The sequence below is a fragment of the Trichosurus vulpecula genome, chromosome 8 (assembly GCF_011100635.1).
Source record: "Trichosurus vulpecula isolate mTriVul1 chromosome 8, mTriVul1.pri, whole genome shotgun sequence".
NCBI classification, from domain to species: Eukaryota; Metazoa; Chordata; class Mammalia; order Diprotodontia; family Phalangeridae; genus Trichosurus; species Trichosurus vulpecula.
Window position 1 is genome coordinate 193614189 of NC_050580.1, and position 20636 is coordinate 193634824.

The following is a 20636-nucleotide window of genomic DNA, read 5'->3' on the forward strand; positions in this document are numbered from 1 at the left end:
CACAGGGTGACCATCTATTGGACCTCACAGAGGATTACACAGATCCCTGGTTTGGGAATCAGAGAACTTCTGAACAACACTGCTCCTCTACTAGACAGTAGTCCATGATGCCAACTTGGACTGAATCAGACCCAGGGGATTACTCTGAATAAGGACCTGATCTAAGCTGCTTGAGACCAACTGTCCCAACAGGTAATGCTATCTAAGAACAAACTAGAACCTCTGGTTCATCCAGGAGCCAGATTTAGTATTGGAATCCAGTATTGGGATCATCCCAAGACTGAGACTCTTCCAAAGGGTACAACCCTGGGGACCCACAGACTTACAGAATGGTAAAAGCTGGATGGCATCTCAGAGGTTATCAAGCACAAGCTCTAATGATGACACTTGGGTTCAAATGTATTCAGTAACTTGCCCAAAGTCTCAATTAGCCAGTGGCACAGCTAGGACTAGCATCTGGTCCCCTGACTCCCAAATCAAGGGGCTTTCTCCTTCCAAATAGAACAAGGGAAAATGAGCTTCAGCTTCACTAGGAGGGAGTTTATTTGGATATACGAAAGAATTTCTTATAAATAAAGATTGCTATGTACTTAACTACAAAAAAAGATTCTCTTTTGTAGTTAAAACCTTAAATATATATATATATGTATACATATATATATATGTATATATATATATATACATATATATATATACCAAGGTCAATCAACTAACATAGATGTATTAAGTACTTATTATGAAGTAGTCAATGTGCTAGGAGCTGGAATTTTGGTTGTGGTTATTGTTCGGTTGTTTCAGTCTTGTAAATCTCCATGACCCCATTTAGTATTTTCTTGGCAAAGATGCTGTAGTACTTTGCCATTTCCTTCTCCAGCTCATTTTTACAGATGAGGAACTAAGGCAGACAGGACTAAGTGACTTTCTCAGGGTCACACAACTAGTAAATGTCTAAGGGCAGATTTGAACTCAGGAAGACGAGTCTTCCTAACTCCAGGCCCTTTAACCTGTATCTCTATCCACTGTGGCACCACTGTGGCAGCCCATAGGAGCTGAAATACAAACACAAAAATGAAATAATTCCTGCATTTAAGGAGCTTAAATTCTATTGAAGGAGACAATATGTGCATATAACAAGCACTTAATAAATGCCTATTGACTAACATATAATTATATTTAAGAGTTATAAATACAGAGTGAAGTAAATGAACTCTTAACATCCTTCTCTCACTGATTCTAATACATATACAGTATGTGTATGTAGCATGTAACCTCATTGAAAGCAAAGACTATTTCATTTTTTGTCTTTGCATCTAGCGTAGGGCCTGGCACATAGTGGGTGCTTAATAAATGCGTATCCATTGATTGCTACTGACCTCCCTTTATTAGCTCCAGTTTTATTACAGAGATGACCAAAACTGGCTGCTTGCCCAGTCACATCACACAGCTCTTAACCTTCAGGGCTGCATTAGGAGAAAGGCTACACAATAATTTAAATGAACAAATCCAGCCCTTTACAGGTGACGATGTGTACAGAAGGAAGAAATTCAGCTAGTTCAAATTTAAATAAACTTAGGTCACTGTGACCTGATGGAGCTCTAACTTCTAGCAAATGAAAAGGCATAAGCTGGCTAAGCATCAGGGTTTTCTTGGCGATGTAATAGTTGTTCCAACTGGTATCCTGTGGACAAGCCAAGGCAGAAAAACAGACACTGCTATTTTCATCCTCCATCACAGCAATAACAACTTGGATTTCTATGGATCAAAGCACTTCGTATATTACTTCCTTCATTCTTTTCGATCTTTGTAAAGAGAAAAGAATCAAGGATTAACAACTCAAGCCTATACAGAGAGAAGAGAAGTGAAGTGATTCGGCTCACGCTCCAAATAATAGAGGAGGACTCCCCGTTCTGCATTCTTTCTCCCACACTCAACCATCCCCATTATCAGTATTTTCGAATCTCATTTGAAAAGTAGGGAAGAGGCACAGTGGTATCCTGGACAGCATAAAGAACACTGAGGTTCCAGTCCCTGCCCCTGTCACTGACCCCCTGTGTCACCTTGAATAGATTACATCACCTCTCTGGGGCTGTTTCTCCACCATAACATGAGTAAATTAGATGGGATGATCTCTTAAATTCCCTTCAGATTCTAAATTCCTGCCATCTGTTTCCTATAAAATTAAATGAAGCAACACTAATTACCCCAAGTGGCATGATGACAACAACGATGATGATGATGATGATGATGATGATCCAACTTTATATTAGCACTTTAAAGTTTACAAAGCTCTTTCCTCACAACTCAGTGAGGTAGGTATTGTAAGTCCTATTGTTCCCACTTCATAGATGAAGATGCTAAGGCTCAGAGCCTCAACTTGCTCAAGGTCACACATTGAATAAATGACAGAACCAGGAGCTGAGCTCCAAGTCTTTTCTGATTTGAAGTCCAGAGCTCTTTCCACTATAGCATAGGAATTGCTGCTGTTTGTCCTTCATTGTTGAAGAGGACCATCACATCAGGAAGGTGATGCCATGACTTGCAAGTGAATTGGATTGAAGTGAGGGAGGGCTGTGCAAAGTCACCAGCCTCACTTTCTCCTCTGGAGCCAAATACGGATCAGGATGACCGGAGATGGCCCCAGATGCAATGGGGAACGTTGGGCTTTTCAAGCTAATGTCTTTAGCAGGCCTCAGTTTGACTGAAGCAATGCCTGTTCAGTGATTAAGGCTTAATAAGAAATGAGGTGGGTTTTTTCTTCCTTATTAAACCATAGGAATTAGAGCTTGAAGGGACCTTGAAAGTGTCTCATTTGACCCCCTTTTTCATAACTGAGGAAACTGAGGCCCAGAAATCACATAGTCACACACAAGAGGCAGGTTCTCTGACTCCCAATTCACTGGAAGTCCCAGAAAAACAATCGATCCAGTGTTTTCTGAATACCTGTATGCACAGTAATAGGTGCTATCATGATAGGGAAGAAATATGAGGCATGGTCCTTGCCTTCATAGAACTTATATTTTATGAACAACTATTACATAAGTAGAGAAAAAGGAATCATTAAATCATGTGATGCTAATGATACAAGTGCAAGGGAACTTTAGAAAAGGAAGGCTGGAGGCTTATTTATGTCACAACTAACCCAGGGTGAGGAGGCCCTTTCTTAAAATGTTTGAGGGAGAGAGGCAGCTGGGTGGTGCAATGGATTCAGGAGGACCTGAATTCAAATTTGGCCTCGGACACTTATTAGCTGTGTGACCCTGGGCAAGTCACTTAATCCTGATTGCCTCAAAAAAATTCAAAATGTGCAAGGGAGTTCAGGAGTTCAAAATCCAGCAGTGTGGTGGTAAATGTTTAATAATAGGCTCTCCAAGGAAAAAATAATACACAGGACACACTTTTAAATTTAATCTTCATTATGAATATGTTCTCTTTCACTTTCTTAAGTCTAGATAATCAATAAAACAGTAAATCAAACCCTAATTTGTAACACTGGCTGATTTCTGAGGTATAAATGTTCACACTGGAAATTTAACAACAGGTTCTCATTAGCCAATTCAAGATGGCTCTGGCACAGAATCTAACCTTAAATTAGACTAAAATATCTGATGCAAGCTCAGTGTGGGCTTGCTCAGTGTGCAACTCCTCTACTTTTTTGGGGGGTGGTGACAGGGAGGGGCACCAAAAGATTGTAGACCTGAGATTTCACCAGTATGGAGAGCTCTACAGAAGATCCCTTCTTTATTACACCAGAATTCACTTTTGTCGATCATAAAAGAAATATTTGATTCAATAGAGCAATGTATCACCTTAAAATCTTCCCAAAATCCATCTCCCATACATAGATCAAAATTATTCAAGATTTCTTGATATATATAATAACTGAGTTATTCCTGTTTGATGACCTTCTGAGCATTAATATCAGATGGTACAAAACAGAGAGATGGATTCTCATCAAAGGTGCTCACCATTGTCATGGAGCAGATCCAGAGGATTATGCCAAGGCATCAAAGGAGAAAGGTGGGGATGAAATCAAAGAATGTCAAATAATCCAGTTTGGCTGAAATGTATCCTGCATGAAAGTGAAATAAGTGATGGTGTGGGATAAAAATGGAAAGATAGGCTGGAGCCAGCATAAAGGTGAAGCTAAGCAGGATAAAGTGGGGTAAAGCTGTGTCAGGGGGCATGCTGTTTGCTCTGCTCCTCCCCGCCAGTGTAGGTTGTGTGGACCCACATGGGTCCATCTAGATGTGGCTTGTGGGGAAGCAAAAAAGAGATAACTCTAGAGTCTCTTCCACCCACCTTTTTTCAAGAGAGACTTTGATTCCTGCCAGGAGAAAAACCAAAAAAATTAGGGCCAGAGGCTGGCCACTCTGCTCTCCTCAGACAGAAGAGGTAACTATCTAGAATTATATTTACCTGTCTACCTAAATATTATTAGTCTAGTGGCTATAAATTTTAGGTTTCAGCTAAGTTCCTAGCTACTATCCTTTAAGAGGGTTAGGAGTGCTTCAAACTAAGTTTCCAGGGCTTGACTCCCTTCTCACCAAAATGTCAGTTCCACAAAGAACATTTATAGCAAATAAGCCCATTTATCTAAGCTGATGCAAGCAGAAATTAGAAAAAGTATCCAGATGAGACTAGATCAGTCAATACACAAAATGAATGAGCTCTCCCACTGGGAGCAAGATATCTCAGCTCCATCAAAAGAAAGAGTTCCAGATCTCACCCAAAGGAAAATTCTCCAAAGTGCCTAGTGTAGTAAGTTGGGGATAGGGTTATGATTGAGGTGTTGGCTTTTCCCCAATGTCTTTCTCTCCCTTTAGGGATCTGAAGAGAGTCTGGAACCATGTATCATCTTTCTCAAAGCTGGAAGTCAGAAGACCAGGATCTCCCTTCTACCAACCTCTTAACTGCCCTTCACATAGGCATGGAACATTGAGTAATCAGTCTCCAAGAGTGAGGAAAGCCTTATGCAAATGGATTTTGTGAGCCATGAGTTATAGCTGGAAATATAGTTGGGAGCCGAATTATGAAGGACCTTGAATACCAGGCTAAGGGGGTTATATTTTATTCAGTAAGCAACTGGCCATCGCAGTTTTTGAGCATGGGAGTAATGGTAGTGGTCAGGCCTGTGTATTAGTGTGAAGGAAGAACCAGAGGAGTTAAAAACTAGACACAAGGAAACTAATTAAGAGGCTGTTGCAATAAAGAAATTGGAATACAGCATATAGATTTGGGAGTCATATACATAGAAGTGATGATTAAAGCTACAAGCATGGATGAGGTTCAAGTGGGATGAGGGAAGAAGAGAAGAAGCCTTAGTTTATAACCATAGTTAGTGGAGTAGAAGAGAAACAAAAGCCAGTGAAGTAGATGGAGGAAGAGTGAGAAGATTCAGGAAAAGAACCAAGGGAATACAGGGTCAAGGAATCTAAAGAAGGAGAAAATGTCAATAAATGGGAAAAGTCAATAATGTTCAGTACCACAGAAAGATCAAAGAGAATGAAGGCTGGAAGAAGTTTCTTTGGCTTTGTGATAAGGAAATCAGTGCTCATAAAGAAGAAAAAATAGGTGACAGTTCACACAATGAAAACATACATTATCTCAATTGATCCTCACAATACTATGAGGTCACATTTAAGGTGTTACTTGAAGGATATGTGCTTTCATCATCATGGAGAAGTCCCAATGTGGGATCACAACCCATCTAACAACTTAGTACATAAGTCCTAGGGATCTTCTTGAGGCAAACAGAGGTTAAGTGACTTTACCATGGTCACGCGGCTATTAAGTATCAGAGACAGGATTTGAACAAAGACTGCAAAGTGATGTGGTGGATAGAGAACTGGGACTGGAGTCAGGAAGACCTGAGTTCTAACCTGACCTCAGATACTTTACTAGCTGTGTGACTAGAAGTGGGTCACTTAACCTCTGTCTGCCTCAGGTTTCTCATCTATAAGATTGAAATAATAACACCTACTTCCCAGGGTTACTGTGAGGATAATATGATATAAGATTTGTAAAGTGCTTTGTAAACTTTAAATCAATATCTAAATGCTAGCTATTATTATCAAATAAGGTCAAAGTAAGGTTTTTAGGAAGGAGGTTTGCAGGGAGGAAAAGGTTGAAAAAATCTAAGCAAGTTTGCCTATCAAAGGTAAGGAGAGCTAGTAGAGAATGAGAAATTTTAAAATGAAAAGAGAGGACGAATGAAGGTCTTGCAGGAGGGAGGTGGAGTGTGGAATTGAACCAAGGACACTGGTAGGAGAGTTGATCTTGGCAAGAAAGAGGACCACCACATCTTCGGTGGTGAAGGTGGGGGAGGGAGGAGGCAATTAGGAGGAGAGCACTGGAAAAGATATTACTAAAGGGCCAAAGTCTAATAGGATGACAATCAACAGCTAAAAATTCCAATGTTATATTTTTTAGAAAACAAGTGGACCTCTCTAGGGACCTGTCTGCAGAAGTAATGGTATTGTCCATAACTTAAGAATGTCTGTGATCTTAGAGGAAGTCTGTTGTCTCAGGAAGAACACAGGACCAAGAAGCAAGAGACCTGAGTTCTAATCCCAGGTGTACCAATGACTAATTATATAACCTTGGACAAGTCATTGAATATCTCTAAGCCTCAACTCCTTCTTTCATAAAATGAGGGACTGAACCAAATCATCTCTAAAGTCTCTGTCAGCTCTAAAATTCCACTGAGCTAATGTATTGAAACTGTGGCTCTCTGGTGTGACCTCAGCTTCATTAGCAATGTAATCTAAGTGAATTAATAAGTAGTCACAGACTAATGGTCTGCTTATTGTTTCAATGAAGTATGAAATACCCAGCTGGCCTGTCATCCAAGTGGAAGAGAAATCTAGTACTAGCACTGAAATCCAATTTTATTATTCAGGAACAGATTATCCAAGACAACTGTTTTCCTTCTTTCTCCCTTCTGCAGTTCTTTTTTTTGGGGGGTTGGGGTGAGGAGAGGGATGACGGGGCAAAGAGAGAGCCATTTCAACAATTACCTGTATCTCTAAAACCAAGCAGAAAAGGACAAAAAGAGGAAGTGAAACAAACCTGGGAGAAAGCCAGGCTCCCTCTTGGCATTTCAGTTAAAAGGCTTGATGAAGTAGATCCTAAAATAAATTATTGGTCAAAAAGAAATCTATGGATTTTAATTTTCCAGCTTTTGCTTGATGCCAATCAGTAGAGATAATTCAGAGCTGGCTACCGTGTGATTTGGTATCTCAACAACAATAAACATTTCCCATCTACTTGTACTCCTGGTTATCATACCGAGGAACATTTCAGTCAATACCCTTGGCTACCAAAAAAAATTGTTTCTAGTATTCCATTTTTCAAAAACTATTGAAGGAGCCATGTTTTGGTTTTGTGAGATGTATTTCCAAAGAAACATTTGGTTTTACAGCCCCCATGCTAAAAGAAGGAATGTTTTAGAACACATTCAAGAATTGGTATTTTGAGAGTAGAGAGAAACACACACATACATATACGAATGTGCAACATTCACATTTGCTAATAAAAGTACACACAGCACTGTGTAGTGTGGAAGCAACTAAATGGCTCAGTGGATACAGCACTGGACCTGGAGTCACAAAGACCTGAGCTCAAATCCAGCCTCAAATACTTCTTAGCTGTGTGACCCTGGCCAAGTCACTTAACCCTGTTTGCCTCAGTTTCTTCAACCATAAAATAAGCATAATAATAGTACCTCCTCACAGGGTTGTTTGTGAGATCACATGAGATAATACTTAAGAAGCACTTAGTGCCTCGAGCATAGTAGGTGCTTGTCCCCTGACCCTCTTCTCCTACAAAGAGCACTGAGCTAAGAATCAGAACATCTCAATGCTGTCATTTACTAGCCATGTGACCAATGGCAAGTCACTTAACTACTCTGAGTCTCAGGTTTAGCAACCTCACAAGGTAGTTATGAGGATCAAGTGAGTTTGTCGAGTTTAAACTGTTATTATTATAGAAGGGCTGAATAAAATCACACAATGCCTGCTGACTGTCTGCTGCTGTGCCTTCTCCATCACGTGATGTTGTTGGAAGCTTTGCTTCAGAGCATCTTTGCAAACAAACAAAATGCATTCATTAACAACCACGGCATACCAACCTATCTTTTGACATCTTAAAAAAATCTTGATTTTGAAGGCTACAGAATAAAGACAAATGTTTGAGCTTTTACAATCTTATTTCATGGATCAGAAACTAATTTAAATGTGATATTAAGCATTAAAAATAATTTGTGAATACCCCACTCCCTCCGTAAGGAAACTATAAGGAGCTTTTCTTCCCACTGTACCCTGGAAAGTTAATTGCTAGTGTTCATCTAGATTTGGAGGAGGAAGAGATTTTAGAGGTCATCGGGTCCATTTTATAAATGGAAAGATTGAGTGCCCAAAGTTAAGTGACTTACCCAGAATAACTCATTCAATCAATAAACCTTTTTTAAGTGCCTACTCTGTGTCAAGCCCTGTGCTAAGCACTGCAGAGACAAAGAAAGGCAAAAATAAAGTCACTGCTCCTAATACAATGGGAGCTAGTAGGAATCTAGGGTGGGATTCAAACCCAGGTCTTCCTGGTTCCAAGTCCAGCACCCTGGCCATTACACCTCCCTGCTTCTTTTACCCAGATACAAAGAGGGAATGCAAGCCTATTAGTCCCTACTTCACAGCTCCTCCCCCAGCTTCTTGGACCCCAGACCAGTGTCAGATGGTGGTCTTAAAGCAGTGTTGCACCAGATTGTCCTTGATTGGCTGTCATCCCAATAGCCATTATCTCACTGGATTGTGACAACAGCCCTGTGAGGTTGGTGCTACAGACATTACTGCCACATTCTACACAGAAGCCTCAGAGCAGTGCAATGATTTGCCCAGAGTGGCACAGCTATTCGGTGTCGGAATCGGGATATGTTCCCAGGTCTTCCTGACTGTGAGTCCATCAAGCTTCCCACTTTAACAAGCCAAAGGACCCTCACTGTTTTCTTACAAAAAACAATACTTTTATCTCAATGAGTGGCTTCTGAATTAGCCAGGTGGGTGCAAAGACCTAGGAGTATATATCCTGGTGGTCCAGAGGGTTTTTATCCTGAGGAAGTATTTGTTAAAGACAGAGAGTTATTGCCCCAGCAGTAGACAGCCTCTCTCATCCCTCTACTCCAGAGCATCTCTACTTTATTTGACTACCCTGTTCATTTTTTTCATTCTCTTTTTCTTAATAAAGCAATTAAAAGTCTCAGGAGATAACCTAATTACTGAGCCTAGCAGCACTGAGAACACCTAATGGAAATCTATCTTGGTCCCCAGTGCTATTTCCCTTCCCCTCTCTTTCAATCTTCATTTTGTTATCTCATCAGGGATAGAGAGATAACTTTCATCCAAGCCATTGTTGCCAGGAAACATAAGAACGAGTTGGGGAATAAACGCCAGAAACAGAATAGATGTGTCTCTTCTCCTCACCCACACCAAGACACATTTGCAAATATATACTTCTAGGAACAAGTAATCATACACACAAGCAAATGTATACACATTAAGACTTGTTACACACTAATCCAATATATGATCTTCTCACATGTCCTTACACATGCTCATCCTAATCTTTTGAATGTCTACAGGGGCTCCATTTTCTACAGCACAAATCCAGGTTCTCTTCTTTTCTAAGGCTCTGACTCTGTGGTAACCACTTGAATTCCTTATGATCTGAAACTGATACCAAAGCATCACTTCTTCATGTAAAGTGAGACAGAATCAAAGCTTCCTTCTCTTGAAGAGAAAGCACTTCTCAATTTTAATCCTGCAAGTACATTAAAACTCTTTATGTTGTGATAATGCAGGTAAACTCCCAAACCTATATATCAAGCCCTTCTCTCTCTCCTCAACTCATCACCAAAGGCCATCTGCACAATTCTATCTAGACAGCTGATAGACATTCCAAAGTGAGTGTATCCAAAACAGAACTTAATACGTTCTTCCTTCTCTGCTGTGTTTCTGACATTTTGGACTTCACCACCATGAATTAGCTGCCTTCTCACCTCCTTCTGCCATATCAGCACCTTCTCTTATTGGTGAGTTCCTCCCAGAGCCTCCATTTTGGGAATGGGACCAAGCCAGTCATGGTTCATCACTCTTAGGACAGTACCACTATGTTCCCACATGGGTATCTTGTAGCTCCTCACTCCTACCACTTTTCAGAAGGAAACACTTTTAATAGTTTCTAAATAAAAAAAAAACAACTTTCAGACACTAACAGTTCATAATAATTTCAACAAAAAAAAATTTCTGGAAGATTTTGGTCTTACTGGGGTTTCCAGAGTTGGTTGTTATGTGGAGGAATTAGGGGTGCATGTAAATCTGTAAAAGAACAAAGTGCAAGAGGCTGATACCCTCCCTTTGTGACATAGGACACAACGTGAGATTCTTGTAGTTGGGTCAAGGGAGCATCAGATCACCTACAAGACAATGCTTCTTTCTCCACAGCTTTTAGAGGGTTTTCAGTCTTATTTTTTCTTTGCACAATCCCCTCTCCCTCACACATGCCACTACCCAAGCTCCCCGAAGGATGCCTGTTGCCTTTGGCAGCCAAGAAACAACCAGAAGGGGTCACTCTTGGGTCTTTATGCCGTCTTCTTCCTCTCCTTGAGGTGGCTCCTCTGCATTCTCCTCTTCTTCCTCACCTTCCCTCTTTTTTGGAGGCTTCTCATAAGCCTTTCCAGAAGGTGTCACTGTCAGGTAGATATTTCTGAGGCAAGATAACTGGCATCACTCTCCTAGCCAAGGATGTTCCTATATCCTCCACGTGACAAGATCCAAACCAACGTCTGAGCCATATAGCATGCTGCGTCCCATTGTTCCAGGGTCATGACTGTGTGAACCCAAAAGTTACCACTTTCACAGGTGTCAGTAATCCCTATTGAACCAGGAAGAAACAACCCAGCAGCCAAAATCTGAAGGCACTGCACATCAAGGGCCAAGGGCTGCCTGGTAGGGTTGTTCATCACAGCATAGCAGCCCCAAAGGTCTGAGAGAGATTCAAAGCCAGGGAACTGAGTCCTCAAGTCCTTCAGCAGACAGACGAGAACTTTCACCATAGACTGAGAAGCACTGTCTTCAAACCAACTAGCGTGCCGAATGTCCTCCAAGTTCAAACATAGTTCTGGGTCCAGCTTTTGAAGGCTAGGTGGCACAGTTGTAATGAGGATCTTCACTGTGGCATCAGCAGAGCTGATCTCAAAGCCAGTTTCATTGGTCAGCATAGTCCACCACTTTGTTCTCTAAGGCTGGAATAGCTTCCAATGTGGGCAGGATCTTCAGGATCACTACCAGATCAGCCACATTATGCCCTGTGGTCATTATCCCTTTCTTGTAAGATCCCACCTGCTGGACCTCTTTAATTACTTCAAAGTTTGTCAATCACAGTGTTGGTTTTTGTTACCAGAGAAAGGACAGACGCCTGTTCTGCAGAGTTAGGAGCAAGGTCCCGATTCCTCTTCACCAAGGCCTCACTGAAGGTGGTTTCATCAGGTGCAGGTGTGACTCAGGGGAAAGCCATTTCACACACGTAGAAATCAAATGAGATGTGTGGCACGAATGGCCTGAACCCTCCTCCTGGTACTCCACTACTGTAGCCCCTATCATCCCTCATCTTGAACCTCCTACCACTTTTCAGGTCCCTTTTATGTGTCATTTCCCTGCACTATTGAGGGCAGTTTTTTGTATTTCCAGGGGTTAGCACAGTGCCTGGCACATAGTAAGTGCTTAATAAATTCTTGTTGCCTATCTCTCATACCCATCTCCCCTCCAAATTTCCCCCTTTCCATTGGTGGCCACACTATCATTCTAATCACACGGGTTCACAACCTCGAAATCATTCTTGATTCTTTCTTCTTCCATAATCACTATATCTAATCAGTTGCAAGGTCTTGCACATGCTCCCCACACTCTATATCTCATATCTGTCCCCTCTTCTCTAGTTATATAGCAATCTCATTAGTAGGTAAATGCCCTAAAGAAATTAAGGCCCCATATATACCAAAATGTTCACAGCAGCACTTTTTGTGGTAGCAAAGAACTAGAAACAATGTGGATACCCACAGATTCAGAAATGGCCGAACAAACTATGGTACATGAATAGAATAGAATGTTGTTATGGAGTAGAAAATAATTGTTGATGAAAGAGTTAATATTGTACTTAGTTTAGGCACCAGTCTGCCAGAATCAATTTTGTTTTAAGATTAACTCCAAGTCATTTCTGACTTAGAAAGAACAAGACTTTCAAAACAGCAGTTTCCCCAAGCCCCCAAGAGATATGTCTCTGCTCAAAGACAGTTTTAGGTAACATTTCTAGGAATCCAACAAAGAAAACCAAAATATGCAACAATACTGTTCTGCTTTAACAATCCAAATAGTTGAGTAACTATACCCCTATCTCCTTCCATTAGCTGTTGTTACTGTTGCTTGTGCTTAGTTCTCTCAGAGGATCAGGACAGCAGGAAGGTGATGCTGTGATTTGCAAGTGAATTAGATTTGAGTGAGTGAGGCCTGTGCAAGCTCACCAGCCTCACTCTCTCCTCCAGAACCATCTGGGTCCAGTGGCAAGATATAGATCAGGACAACAGGAGATGGCCCCCTTCCTTCCTCTAGTACTACTGGGAGGAATCAAAAGGGCTCCTCCCACAGATCTATATCAGAGAATCCAAATAGGTTTGAGAGTCCAACCTGAAGTCAGGAAGACTCATCACCTTGGGTTCAAATCTGGCCTCAGATACTTACTAGTTGTTTGACCCTGGGCAAGTCATTTAACCTTCTTTGCATCAGTTCCTCATCCATAAGGTGAGCTGGAGAAGGAAATGGCAAACCAATCTCCAAGAAAACCCCAAATGCGGTTAGAAAGAGTCAAACAGGACTGAAACAACTGAACAACAATACTTCCCACAGGATGGACCCTAGCATAATTCCATAATGGAGGAAAGAGAATGCCCTTAGATGGGAAAATATACTTAGGATGGGTAAATATTTCCTACAGGAATAGGGAATCTTCCACTGTAGATGAGAGATATTCCTTGTCAAGTTTCTGGTTATGACCTTTAATCCATTCACCTAATGAAAGGGTTTCTTTTCATTGCTTCTGACATCCCTGCTTCCAACTAGAAAGGAAGGAAGGAGTTTTTTATTAGGTTAGAGAAAATATTACTTTGTAATATTTTCAGTTTTAAAAATAAGGGATTTTTTAAACAATATGCCTCCACATAATGAATGCAAGGAATTGAAAAAAGTATGGGAAGACATCTGTGAATTAATCTAAAAAAGTAAGCAGAACCAGGTAAACAAAATAGATAACAAACTCCAAAAGCATAAAAAATAAGAAGAACCAGAACTACAAATAACTGTAATGAGGCCAGTTTTGGTACTAGAGAATGGATAATGAAACTTTCTTCCCTCCTCTCAGCAGACATATGGGGGGCAACAGGGACAGAGTGCTGCATACACTGCCAAAACCTGACACTATATTGGGTTTTTTTTTTTGCTTAATATTTTTCTTTATTATAAGGGAAGACTTTAAAGCTGAGATAGGAGCCAGGTGGCCGAGGCAGGAGGAAGTAGGCTATATCTTGAAATAACTACAATTAAAAAAAATAAGGCATTAATGAAATTTATGTTTAAAAAAATTGAACATGGGCACTCCTACTCAAGAAACGATCAATTTCCTAGATGTTTAAACCAAGGCCTTTTTAATTGATTAATTTGTAAAACTCAGAAACCTTTAAATCCCAGCTAAGATTCTGCCTTCTACAGAATACCTCCCCCAGCCCCTCTTAATACCTGTGCCTTCCCTCTGTTAATTATTTCCTATTTATCCTGTATATAGTTTGCTTTGTGTTTACATGTTGTGTTTACATGTTGTTTCTCTCAATAAACTGTAAGTTCTTTGAAGGGCAGGGACTGTCTTTTGCCTCTTTTTTTATTCACAGTGCCTGGCATATGATAGATGCTTAATAAATGTTTATTGATTGAGAAGCCACAGCCTCTGTAGACTCAAAATACCCCCAGGCTTTTGTTCTTTTTCCCTCTTTACCTCAGATATGGCTCTAAATTCCTGATTCTTTGCCATCCAAATGGACTCTAATGCCTCAGTTCCCTTACCCACCACCCCAGTCACCCAAAGGAATGAAAGGAAGGAAAGATAGTAAGCATGTATATGGTACTTACTAAGTGCCAGGCACTGTGCTAAATGCTTTACAAAAATGATCTCATTTGACCCTTAAAACAACCCTGTCAGGTAGGTATTCTTGTTATCTCATGTTAAAGTTGAGGAAACTGAGGCAAATAGTGGTTAAGTGACTTGCCCAAGGTCACACAGCTAGTGAGTATCTGAGGTCACATTTGAACTCAGATCTTACTGACTCCAGATGTGCCCTATCCACTGCATCACCTAGCTAGCTGCCTCTAACCACTGTGTAGATTAGAAAATGGAAGTTTTGAAAAGAAGAGCTAAGGACTGATTTATCAGTTTATCTCCACACTATAAAAGGGACCTAATTCTATTGGACTCCATCTAAGAGCCTATGTTTCCTGCTGATGCCAAGACCTGAGAGTGTTCGACATAGCCCTGTGACCACCTCCACTACCACAAACCCACAGGATGATCTCTGAAACAAACCAGAATGAGAAATGTGAGGAAAATGCAAACTAACATTTCCCCCTCGTCCTCTCAGACAGATGCTCCATTCAATAAACCTATAGGGTTCTAAACCAAATTAACAGATGAGTCGTCTAGTTAATTAAGTGTAGTACAATTATCACAGGGCTTTATAATTATAACATACCTGCCCTCAGATGCTCTCAGGAGCAATCCACTATGGTTACTTCAGTAATGTGCTCTTACCCCTGAGAGGTAAATGTGTTGCTAGTGCAGAATTAAGCCAAATCTTGTGCTGAACAGGATTGGAACTCATCTTCCATGGTTCTACAAGGGAGTATGGGGCCACAGGTGTCTTCTGGACATGGGTGTGTTGGATGTCATCAGCCATCATTCATAAAAACAATTAATTTGCTAATGAATCTTGCATAATGTTCCCATGGAACAACAGCCCCTGAAAAGATCTCTCAGAAGTAGCCAGGAAGAGTCCTAAAGGAGAGGGCTTCCTTTATGATTCTTAGTCACTCTTCATCTCACCTTAAACTTTGCAAAAAGACACAAGGGGAGAAAAATATGGCACAAAACTCTTGTAATTCATTTGCCACCGGATGGAAGTTATTTGGCCACCTCGTAATGAATGCAAAAATAATAACCAACTCAGTAATAACCAACCCACTATTCATCAGGATAGAATTGCTCAAGGCATGATACAGCATCCTGGGCCATCTCCAATAGTCCTGGTGAATATCAGGCCACTGCACCCAGATGGCTCTGGAGGAGAAAGTGAGGCTTGGTGACCTTGCACAGCCCTCACTCACTCAAATCAAAGTCAACTGCAAGTCATATCATCATCTCCTGATGTCATGGTCCTCTTTGAAAACGAAGGACAAACACAACAATAATGATACAAAACAAATTTACATCAAAATTCCTGAACTCAAGGCAAGGAAATTGTCAAGCCTCTGGATTCTTCGCTGTAAAGAAATTGTAGTATAGTAGGGATTTGTCTGGTGCATGCCTAGAACACCTCCAAATGTGTCTCTTCAAGAGGAAGCCACTCGTGAGCTATTTCCTGGACGATTGTGACGATGTATAATGGAGATGATGAGGAGAGACAGACTGGATAGTGTGTAGATATTTTGTAACTGACTTGCGTGTTGAAGAGGAGGCTAGCTGATCGGCTAGGGGGCATTCAGAAAGTTCTGCCAGGTTCTGGACACAATTTTTTGGCTTCAGCACTCTTGGGGGAGCTTGAATTGGTGAGGGGAGTAGGGCATGTGTGACTTGTAAGTCTGAGAGATTTAAGAAGCTCCTTGGCATCCAGTCATTCCAGAGTTCAGGTTTGCAGGCAATACGACATTAGCACCCTGAGGATAAAGGAAAAACTTTTGGGAGTCACCTTTGGGAACCCAACCCAACAGTAGTTAAGAGACAGGTTTATCCAACAGTTATGCCACATCTAAACATGAACTTGGTGAGACCAATGCTATGTAGGAACTCAGCTAAGCTTTGAGCCTAACACTACCAGACCATCCTAATCTGAGGTAGCATATGGTATATTATGCCTTCCAGGTTTGGGGGGTGGTGTGGGGTTAGGAAACGTTTGCATTTTTGTTTTTGCTCCAGCTGAGAAGTAAATATCCCTTTGTAAAAGCTACATGGTGTTAAGTGGTGAAATGGAATTTGGGAACTAGTTGCACTATAATAAGGGATCTAAGCCTTTTTGTGGAGTCCTTTTGTGTCTGGTAAAGCTTATGGAGCTGTTCTAAGAATAAGATTTGAAAACACACAAAATAAAATACATAGGATAATGATATTGAAAAATAGTCATTCAATTCTAAAGGACTCATGATAAAAAATGTTATCCACCTCCAGAGAGAAACCAGATCAACTCTGAGTGCAGAGTGAAAAATGTTGTTTTTCATTTGTTTTGCTTTTTTTTTTCGCAACACGGCTAATATAGAAATATGTTTTGCATGACTTCACAAGTATAATGGCATCGTATTGCTTGCCTTCTCAATGGGTGCGGGAGGGATAGGAGAGAGCTATAGGATTTGGAACTTAAATTTTTTAAAAGGATGTTAAAATTAAATAGATAAAACTTGAAAAGAAAAGAAAAGCACTCATTAAAATATTTTTAAAAACAAATTCACAAACCCTTGCACCATATCTTTAGTTATCTCTTCTGGACTATAACAAGCTCCAGAGGGGTTAAGCCCAAGAAAATACTTCATTGTCTCTGTAATTCCTATTTCTCCAGTACTTGAGTGGCATGCTACTAATACTGCAGGCATACATAAGAATATCTGAGAGCTCACCAGGGTCCTGCTATTATTATCTATAAGAATTAGAACGCTTAGAAGAAACACTATGGAAAGCTAGCCTATACCCATATAGATAGATAGAATTTCTCCTCTTCCTCCCTTTTCTCTACCTCATGCAGCACTAATTGAACCAAAATGACATAGGAGCATGATAATTCAGAACTGTTCTGTGCTACTTTCATTTCTCGATAATTTAATAATGTCAACTCTTAGTTGACCATTATAAATACTGATGGCATGGGAATTTGAGTTAAATTGGACTGAATATGAAAATATTAGTTTAAATGCCTAATAGCTGAAAATTGATCAACAAGCATTTATTAAGCATTTACTATATGGCAGGCATTAAGCTTAGTGCCATGGATTCAAGAACAAATTGCAACTCACAAATTACCATGGCTGCCCTGCATTTCCATAGGACACTCTTTATAGCAGAGGTTTTTAACCTGGGGTCCATGAACTTGAAAAAAAAATCTATTTTGCTAACTATATGTCAATGTGGCTGGTTTCCTTTGAAATCCTATGTATTTTATCTTAAAAACACAAGTCTGAGAAGAGATCTATAGGCTACACCAGACTGCCAAAGGGGTCCATGACATACCAAAAGTTGAAAATGCCTGCTCTATGGGCAAAGGCTAAGACACAGTTATTTCAACTCTCTAGCCCTATAAGAGAATGTGATGATCCCTGTTCCTAAGGTCCTATGCTACTATTCTTCTGTAAAAAAAAAATGAGTTGTTTTCTCTTCTCCTAGGAAAATGAAGTACTATACAGCACTATATACATACATATACATACATATATGTGTGTTTATACATATATGTGTATTTGTGTATATGTGTGTAGACAGATAGATGATAGACAGATGGATAGAGAGATAGATAGCTGGATAGATAGATAGATGGATAGATAGATAGACACTAACTTAAAGTTTTGGTTCAGTTCAAGTAAAAATGCCACATCAAATTAATATTCTAGCTCAGGTTTATCCAAGACCCCTGCTGGACAGCAACGTACTAGGGGGAGAAAGGTATTACAAAGCTCCTCTATGAAATAACAGTATTATTTGCAATGAGTTAATGAGAGTAATAGAATGAAGACAAACTCTGATAACTGGGGTGTGATAATTAAGAGTTTTCTGGGTGTATTTAATTTAAGAATCCACCTCCAAAGTAATTTGGTTGCTAGAGGATGCAGATGATTGAGATCATTGGCCTGTGTGGCATTGAAGAAAAGAAACAGTGGCAGCAGCAACTACCATCTCAGCATCTCAGGTAGACTTATACTATGAAGCCAGCAATAACATTAGATGGAGGGCCAAACTTCATCTAAGAATCCTGGCAGTCTCATTCACAAACTATTCAAGCAAAATGATGACCCCAGTGGGGACCTGAGCAAAGCACTGGAGTGTCTAAGAGAACCAAGAAATTTAGAGGTGGATTGGTTTAGGAAAGAAATTGAGCAATTGGGAGACTTGGGGGACCAATAAAGCTAGTTTTTAGGGTAGGTTTCAAAACAGAGCACAGAACACACATCAACCCATTTCATGAAGATGAGAAGAGGGCTATACAAAAAACACAACCTTCTGGCCATGAGGCAGTAAATTCTTTGGCAAGGGTATCCCCCAGAACAAAGGAAGAACAAATATCCCTCAGTCCTCTGTAGCACCCTTCAGTATCAACAAGCAGAGTGAAAGGAGGTACAGGACAGGGTGTGGTACAGTAGAAGAAGTACTTCTCTGGAGTCAAAGGATCTAGGTTCAAATCCTGCCCTTGAAACTTATCACTAAAGTGACCTTGGGCAAGACATTCAATCTCTCTGGGCCTCCGTTTCCTCATCTGTAAAATGAACGAGTTGGATTAGATGATTTCTTAGATCCCTTCTAGCTCTGTGATGCTATGAGCCTTACGACCCAAATAAAGATATTGAAAAACAATCAAGATTGAGATATGAAAGAGGGCAAAGTGTTATACACTACTCAGAAGCTTCACACTGGTATGCCAATGAAACCTTTTACAGAATCACAGAATTTGAGAGCTCAGAAGGACCTAAGTGGCCATATATAGGGTTGGTTTTCACCTATTCAAGAAAAACTATACTAACTCATACCTTGAGTGCAATTCTATTTTTAAAAAATCTAAATAGGTGAGTCCTCTCTAGGGGTGGTCTTAGAGATAGTTCTGTCTTTTTATGAATAGGAAGCCTGGTTAGCCTTGAGCCTGACCTGGTTTCTCATTAGCCTTGAAAACCAGACATGAACAAAGCCATACAAGAATTCCTTGGGACCCTAAAGATTCAATCACTTTACACATTTCAGGTCTGTATCCACAAGGCTGAACTTCAGGGGTGAGAAGCATGATATTTTTGACTTTGGAATTCTTCTTTTTGTATAGATAAGGTGCTGAAATAGATGACCTCTTAATGTCCTTTCCAGTTAGAAGGTTCAATTATGACCATGATTAATCAAACTAATAGTATTGATTTGTTTACATGTGTCATAAGTCACACAGTTAATGGAGAAATAAATTCTCAGTATCTAAAACTACAGACATCATTTGCAATAAATAAAAGCTTAAAAGTTCTTGTGCTGACTATTATTCACTTGCAAATCAGTCAGTCATCAATCTTGCTGTTTCTACCTCAACAATATCTCTTGCATCTGACCCTACATCTCCACTCACACAACTACATCTTAGACCCAAGCTGCCTAAATTATGGTAATGGCTTTCTAATTAGCCTTCCTGCCTAAAGTCTCTACTTCAGTCCATCCTGCACATGACTACCAAAGTAATTTTCCTCAAGTACAAAACTGGCCATGTCTTTTGCCTTTTCAGTAACTTCTAGTGACTCCCTAATGCCTCTAGGATCAAATATATACTACTCTGCCAAGGGGTCCTTCACAACCTAGCCTTAATCTATCTTTCCAGCTTCATTGGACATTCTTCCCTCCCCTTCCCCCACATACATCTTGTGATCCATAAAAACTGATCTTCTCTCTGTTCTTCCCCTAAGACACTGAATCTCCCATCTTTGTGCCTTTGCCATTGCTGTCACCCATGCCTGGAAAGCACTTCCTCCTCACTTTTGCCTCTTTTTCTTTGGGACTCTGCTCAAACACCAGTGTTTATATGAAGCCTGTCCTGGTTCCCTCAGGTTCCAGTACCCTCCTCTCAAAACCAATTTGTGTTTAACTATTCTCTGTATACTTGTACTTATTAACTTTATATTGTAAATTTAATTTATCTGTACTTGTTGTCTCCCCCATCAGAATGTAAGGTATTGGAACTGGGGATTGTGCATGCTCTGGGCTCACTCTCTCAGCCCCTGGACTAGCAAGTCAGGTCTCCAGAACACAGAACATAGCTACATCTCCTCTCAGTGTTCTAGGGATAATCCTAAAAGGTTAGGAATGGCTTTCTAATACTACTGCTGACGTGTCCCACCAGTATATTTCCCCCATTTATTATCAGTTGAAATTATATCAAAAAGCCAGGCAGAGTTACTTAGCTTTTAGAAATGGAGTACTTACTAAAATAGTATAGTAAGAACAGTGGGTACAACAATCTCTCAAACTAAAAGCCTCCTCTTCTCTACTTCCTTGGTTCCTGAGGAGAATGAGCTCAAGTGAATGTCTACAAAACATTTCTCCCACCAGATTTA

At 40.3% G+C, this 20636-nt stretch overlaps 1 protein-coding gene and 1 pseudogene across 1 annotated transcript in view; both read right to left on the reverse strand.

Annotated features, from left to right (window-relative positions):
* GPR176 (G protein-coupled receptor 176) overlaps positions 1-20636 on the reverse strand; it is a 117865-nt gene that overhangs the window by 58338 nt on the left and 38891 nt on the right. The gene's annotated exons all lie outside the window — the stretch shown is intronic.
* LOC118829293 lies at positions 10617-11580 on the reverse strand (annotated as a pseudogene).